The sequence below is a fragment of the Carcharhinus amblyrhynchos genome, chromosome 24, assembly GCF_965287045.1.
Source record: "Carcharhinus amblyrhynchos chromosome 24, sCarAmb.v2.hapA, whole genome shotgun sequence".
NCBI classification, from domain to species: Eukaryota; Metazoa; Chordata; class Chondrichthyes; order Carcharhiniformes; family Carcharhinidae; genus Carcharhinus; species Carcharhinus amblyrhynchos.
The window spans coordinates 21943881-21951018 of NC_137347.1; the positions used below are offsets into that span (position 1 = coordinate 21943881).

General features: G+C 43.9%; 1 protein-coding gene across 5 annotated transcripts in view; it reads right to left on the minus strand.

The window, feature by feature from the left end:
* The window catches only part of c19h1orf216 (chromosome 19 C1orf216 homolog), a 28147-nt gene extending 21431 nt beyond the window's left edge, over positions 1-6716 (minus strand). For 4 of the 5 annotated variants that reach the window (XM_080211612.1, XM_080211611.1, XM_080211608.1 and 1 more), the window contains exon 1: positions 371-498. The gene's annotated coding sequence lies outside the window, so the exon portion shown is untranslated. Of the gene's footprint in view, positions 1-370; positions 499-6687 lie in introns of those variants that run through there. The other variant, XM_080211610.1, reaches the window with a different exon arrangement.
* Between the last annotated feature and the right edge of the window lie 422 nt (positions 6717-7138).

Sequence of the window (7138 nt, forward strand, 5' to 3'; positions counted from 1 at the left end):
ATGAGCTGCCCAGTGAGTGTGTGATTGCAGCTCTGTGATCAAACACACACTCAGCACCCTCTCAGCACCAAGGGGATGGATGGCTTTCATCTTTTTTAAACGTTCAAGACAAAAGAAAAACAATCGGAGGAAGAATTTAAACAAAATCCCCAATTCCGGAGCTGCATCTCCGCAATCTAATCCGCACATGTTACAAATCTCTTCCATCTGGGATTCCCGAAGCAGAGAGCCGGGCTTTCGGTGCATTAATAAAGGTTCCCATCCACACAGACCCTCCCTAAATAAAGCCCCGCACTCAGGCCGGCTGGACAGTATTGTTAACACCACCCCCCACCCCCGGCTGAGATCCAGGCTGAGAGCACTGACCTACCGTGCGGGAAGGTGTGTCTGGCTGTTTATCTGCTCAGGTCGCTCCGCAGCTTTGATCAGTTACAGACAGCGGAAATACATCACCTCCCCACCAGCGGCACAGCCAGCCTACATCAGCCGCTCCACAGCGCCAACGCCACCAGCCCAACACCCTTCACCCACCCACTCAGCCCTCCACAGGAACCTGAGACTGGACTCACACTGGGTCAGGGAGCTGTAAAGATCTGATACCGACCTCCCCCCCCCCCCTCAGTGTCGGTCCTGGCAGTAAGGACTAACCGTCTGATTCTGCTGCTATTTCATTAATTCAGGAGGGATATTTTAGAATTCCTGCAGTGCAGAAGGAGGCCATTCGGTCCATCAAATCTGCACCCACCACTATCACACCCAGGCCCTATACCCTGCTAATCCCCCGACACTAGGTCAATTTAACATGGCCAATCAACCTAACCCACACATCTTTGGACATCATGGGGGGGGGTCATATTTTTTCCACTTATTTTAAATATATAATGGTTGTAAACTGACCAAGGTGTAATTCATAGAATCTTAGAATCCCTACAATGCAGATGGAGGCTCATCAAGTCTGCACCAATGGGATTTTGTGGCCTCACTTGTCCCAAAATTGTAAAATCTCATCCGAGGTCAATAGACATTCCCATGATCCGCCTCTTGCCCCTCTCTGATTTCTGTGGCAGGCAGGGCAATAAAATTCCAGCCAAGGGGTCATTTTGGCATAGCTAAATGGGCAGCACGATGGCACAATGGTTATCACTGCTGCTTCACAGCGCCAGGACCCGGGTTCAATTCTAGCCTTAGGTGACTGTTCATGTGGAGTTTGTACATTCTCCCCATGTCTGGTTAGTTGGATTGGCCATGCTAAATTGCTCCTTCCTATCCCAAGATGTCTAGGTTAAGGAGATTAGTGGGGTAAATGCATTGTGTTACGGGGATAGGCAGGAGTTGGGCTTGGATAAGATGCTCTGTCAGGGAGCTAGTGCAGACTTGATGGGCTGAATGGCCTCCTTCTGCACTGTGGGCATTTTATGATTCTAATCAGGCTAACCCGCATATCTTTGGACTGTGGGAGGAAACCGGAGCATCCGGAGGAAATCCGCGCAGGGAGAACTTGCAAACTCCATGCCTGAGGCCAGAAGTGAACCCAGGTCCCTGGTGCAGCAGCAGCACTAACCACCATGCCACCAATCAAGAGCCTTGTCCATACTCCAATTACAAAGAGGTGCTGATTGATTAAGTGAGAGGAGGGGAGATGAAATTCAATGTGGTCACTCATTTTGTAAGGATAGATCACAGTTATTCTCAGTGCTGAGGTGAGAGTGACTGCCCTTGACATTAGCCGAGCAAACAACAACAGAAAATGCTGGAAAATCTCAGCAGTTTTGGCAGCATTGTGGAGAGGGAATGGAACTAACTTTGGAGTCTGAATAACCTGTTGTCAGAGCTAAAGACAAAGAAATTAGGACAAGATTTATACTGTAAGGCTCGGGGTAGGGGTGGGGGTGGGGGTGGGGGGGGGGCGGGTGGTGCTGTGTAATTAACGAAGATGTCACAGATAAAAGGGCAAAAGGGAATGTAAATTTGTGGTTACAAAAGACTTGCTGTACTTTGATTCTGCCATTTATACATACCAATCTCTTAGCACCATTCTCAGCCCAGACACGAAACATTGGGTCTACGCTCTCTCCACAGATGCCGTTAGACCTGCTGAGATTTTCCAGCATTTTCTGTTTGCATTTCAGATTCCAGCATCTGCAGTATTTTGCTTTTATTTTATCAGTTGAGCCAGCATGGCATCAAGGAGCCCGAACAAAACTGAACTCAATGGAAATCAGGGGGAAAACCCTCCATTGGTTGGAGTCCTACCTCACACAAAGTAAGGTGGATGTGGTTGTTGGAGGTCAATCAAAAGTTAATGAGAAGAATTTTTTTTTAATGCGGCAAATGCTTAGGGATTGGAATGCACTGCCTGAAAGTGAGATGGAGGCAGGTTTAATTGAAGCATTCAAAGGGGAATTAGACAGTTATCTGAAAAGGAAGAATGTGTAGGTGTACAGGAAAGACAGACAATGGTACTTGGTGAGTTGTTCATTCTGAGAGCCAGTCTGGACTCGATGGACCCAATGGCCATATCTGTCCATAACAATTCTGTGATTTAGCCCTAGGACACTACTTGCAGGAAATCTTTGGTTAGTGTTTTCAGCCCAACCATTTTCTAACTATTGCCCCTTGACATTCAAACACATTGCTATAATTGAATCCCCCACTATCGACATTGACCAGAAACTCAACTGGACTAACCGTATGAATACTGTGGCTGCAAGAGCTAGTGATTGGCTGGGAATTCTGTGGAGACTAACTCACTTCCTGATTTCACAAAGCCTGTCCACCGTCTACAAGGCACAAGTCAGGAGTGTGATGATAAACACCTGGAGTCACATGTGGGCCAGATCAGGCAAGAATGGCAGATTTCCTTCCTTAAAGGACATTAGTGAACCGGGTAGACTTTCCCGACAATCGACAATGGTTTCATGGTCATCAGCAGATTCTTACATTCAGATTTATTTTTTATATTGAATTCAAATTCCACTATCTGTTGTAGTGGGATTCGAATCCAGGTCCCCAGAACATTAGCTGAGTTTCTGGATTAATAGTCTAGCGATAATGCCACTAGGCCATTGCCTCCCCCACTCGGAGCACCATGGCCATGCTAGTGCTTGCTATAGAAGGAATAAATGATCAATGGTGTCTGTGGTTGGTTCTTAGGGTTTAATTAGACCAACAGTAGAGACTCATATGTTGGAATGTTTGTTGTAAAACACCTCTCACCAGTACTGAGTCATGGTGGTGTGCTGAAATATATCTGAATGAGTACATGAATGAAGGATAACAGAAATTCTGAACTTCTAAATTCTGGGCTGCTAGAACATAACATGTAGGCCATAGCCTAATCAAGTCTTCAAATATATCGGTAAAAGAAAAATTGCAGAAAGAATCTGGCTGAAAGGAGACTTTAAGTGGAAAATGGATGGAAATACTGAAGAACTTTGGGCAGGATTTTCCAGCTCTTCCTGCCAATGGGATCTCATAGTCTGAACGAAGGCGAGCCCCTCTGCAACAGGTTCCCAGGCAGTGGGACAGGGGAGCCACAGAAAAAGGTCATAGACCCCAGTGGGATTGGAAAATGCTGCTGGCAGCTAATGGCAAGCTGCCTCTGCCACTGGAAAACATGTCTTTGGGTGGGGGTTGGGGAGGGGAGGTGGGGGGAATGGAGTGGGCTAGAAATCTTGCCCTTTGTTTTGACATTTACAAAAAGGGATACAGAGAAGGACAACCATTGTCAAACTGGTTAAAAGTGAAAAGGGCAAATATTATAAAATAAATCAAAATGTTAGAGAAGTTGCTCAATCAAAACAAGGATAAGATGCCAGCATCCAATGGGGTACATTGCAAGGATCCTCAGCGAATTGGAGGCGAAGGAAATGGCAAAGGTCCTAGAAAGTATATTTTAGAGTTCTACTGAGTTCGATGTATGCCAAAGGACTGGAGTGCAGCCAAAATATTATCCATTTTCAAAAGACAGGCTAATCAACAGATCAAATAAATATTAATTAACTTAGAGTATTATTTCAATCTGCTCAGTAGATTTTCAGCGATCCATGTCACAATTTTTCTGTAAAATACAAGTGTTTCAAGAATACATGGAACACAATGTGTAACAAAATACTTTGATCAAATATAAGCATTTTTTTTATTCATGGAACATGGGTGCCTCTGGCAGGCAAGTATTTATTGCCCATTCCTAATTGCCCTTGAACTGAATAGCTTGCCAGGCCATTTCAGAAGACAGTTGAGAGTTAACCACATTTTTGTGGTTCTGGAGTCACATTAGGCCAAACTGGGTAAGGATGGCAGATCTCCTTCCCTAAAGGACATTAGTGAACCAGATGGGTTTTCCCGAGAATCGACAATGGTTTCATGGTCATCAGTAGATCCTTAATTCCAAGTATTTTTTATTGAATCCAAATTGCAGCATCTGCCATGGCGGGATTCGAACCCAGGTGCCCAGAACATTAGCTGAGTTTCTGGATGAATAGTCTAGCGATAATACCACTAGGCCATCACCTCTGAGAAATGAACTATAGTGAATAATTTTGGCGCACCATTAGCTTACATGTGCTGTAAATCTACACGATAGTTCTAATGTGAATTTTGTTTTGAAGTTGCTCTGATATAAAATGGCAAGGACAGTTCCTGTTGAACAGAAATTCAACATGAAATGAATGTGGAGATTATCATGACCGTTTGAAGGGAGTCAACATTTTCCCAAGCCGATTTGTGGTTATGATTGATGATTTATTTTGACAATGGCAACTTGCTGCAAAATTTCCTGAAAATCTTAGTAGCACATTCTGGAATGCAAAAAGCAGCAGAAAGCAACCTAAACAATCAAGGCTTTGAGGGGAATGTGGAACATATGTTAGCTCCTTTCTTTACGTCTCTTTCATATGGAATTCATGGACATTGAGGTTTAAAATCATCAAAAGATCGTTTATGATATTGAGGGTAGAATGTTTAGGTCAATTGTGAAAGATTTGCTCTCTTTAATGTAACAGGTTCTCATGCCGGAAGGAAACATTTAGAGGTGTGGAAAGTACAGTGCAGGTCTCAGTCAGGAAACATCACAGAAACTTGAAAAATAGACAATGCCTTTTCCAACTCTACTGCGTTTTCGCTGAGCAAAATGCTTAGTTACACATCCCTGGTCTTTGTCCATCGCTATTTATGGAATCAGCTTCCAGCACCCTTTCGGGTAAAGCTTTCAGATCTTAACAAAACTCTTTGAAAGACAATTTCTCATCATCACCAATCTTGCCAATGATTTCCATCTATTCACTAGAGAGGATTGATTATGTCAATCTACTCTATCAAACCTGCTTATCATCTTGAAAATCTTTCTAAGGCCATCTCTTTACCAAGAGAAGGGCCCTTTCTGTTTCCAACATCTCCTTGTAACTAAAGTGCCTCATCCCTGGTAACTTTCTGGTGTTTCTCTTCTGTAGCCTTTCTATATTTTAAAAATCCCCATAAATACTTGAAATAGTGACCTTTTATCTCGCTGCACCTATCATTTTGATTGTAAATTTTTGTATTGGGTAGAGCAAGGTAAATGAGCAGCCAAGGATTTCACTGGGTTGATCTCAGAATCAGCACAGAAGATCGGGGAAGGTCATTATTATGTCAGTGGAGGTGTTGGCCTAGTGATATTATCGATAGACCATCAATCCAGATACTCAGCTAATGGCCCAGGTTCAAATCCTGTCATGGCAGATGCTGCAATTTGAATTCAATAAAAAATATCTGGAATTAAAAACCTACTGATGACCATGAAATCATTGCTAACTGTTGGAAAAACCCATCTGGTTCACTTTGGGTGGCATGGTAGCCCAGTGGTTAGCTCTGTTGCTTCACAGCTCCAGGGACCTGGGTCAATTCCCGGCTTGGGTCACTGTCTGTGTGGAGTTTGCACATTCTCCTCGTGTCTGCGTGGGTTTCCTCCGGGTACTCCGGTTTCCTCCCACAGTCCAAAGATGTGCGGGTTAGGCTGATTGGCTATGCTAAAAATTGCCCTTCGTGTCCTGAAATGCGTAGGTTAGAGGGATTAGTGGGTGAATATGTGGGGATATGGGGGTAGGGCCTGGGTGGGATTGTGGTCAGTGCAGACTTGATGGGCTGAATGGCCTCTTTCTGTACATTAGGGTTTCTATGTTTCTAATGTCCTTTAGGGAAGGAAATCTGTCGTCCTTACCTGTCTGGCCTACAAGTGAGTCCAGAGCCACAGCAATGTGGCTGACTCTCAACTGCCCTCCAAGGACAACTAGCGATGGGCAATTAATGCTGGCCAGCCAGCGATGTCCTTGTCCTATGAACAAATTTTAAAAAAGACACCTGCACAAATCATTTATGCATGAATTTCCTTGAATAAATGGTTATGCAGTAGTCATGCTGAAAAGAAATTCTGGGCTATGTATCACTAATGTGTGCATGTGTGCTGAAATCTATCTGCTAGATAGATTTCTGTGCTAAAATAAAGGTACAGTCAACATCTGTAATCATCTACCAAGCATTATGCAATTGCACAACTACTAAAACGTGGGTTGATATTGGATCTAACTCTAATCCACTGGCCAACAGTTTCATCCAAGGCTGACAACAATGACAGAAGGAAGAAAGATGAAGGTATTAATTTTAACGCCCCAGCCCCCATCTGCTTTGGGACTGATTATTTCACATTGTTACCTTATTTTGCTCTCCTCATTTCCATCTCATTCTATGCTCTTCATGACAAACTACAGCTGCTTTTAGGAGCCAGCCATGTCTCTGGTTATCTTGTGTATTAAAAGCTAATCCTTGTTTCTCTTTAATTTCAGATGTAGAAACTGTCAAAGCACTTCTAGAAGAAAAGGACAGTCTTCTTGAAGATGCACCATCACTCAACCTGGACCGGGAACAAGCACTAATTCAGAGACTGGAGCCTCACGTACTATGGAAATTGAACTTGAGGGGCTGCGAGGCTGTGGCGTTTCGCATCAACACAGGCTTCCACTGCATTATCTCACTCGTGTCCTGGAGCAGAGCTTTACGAATGCTGAAACACTTTCCCAGAGAAATGACAATGGCTTTATGGGAGAGGCATTTAGCATGTGACAGCATGCATTCTCCTTCACCACCCACACTGCCAATGCCCTTG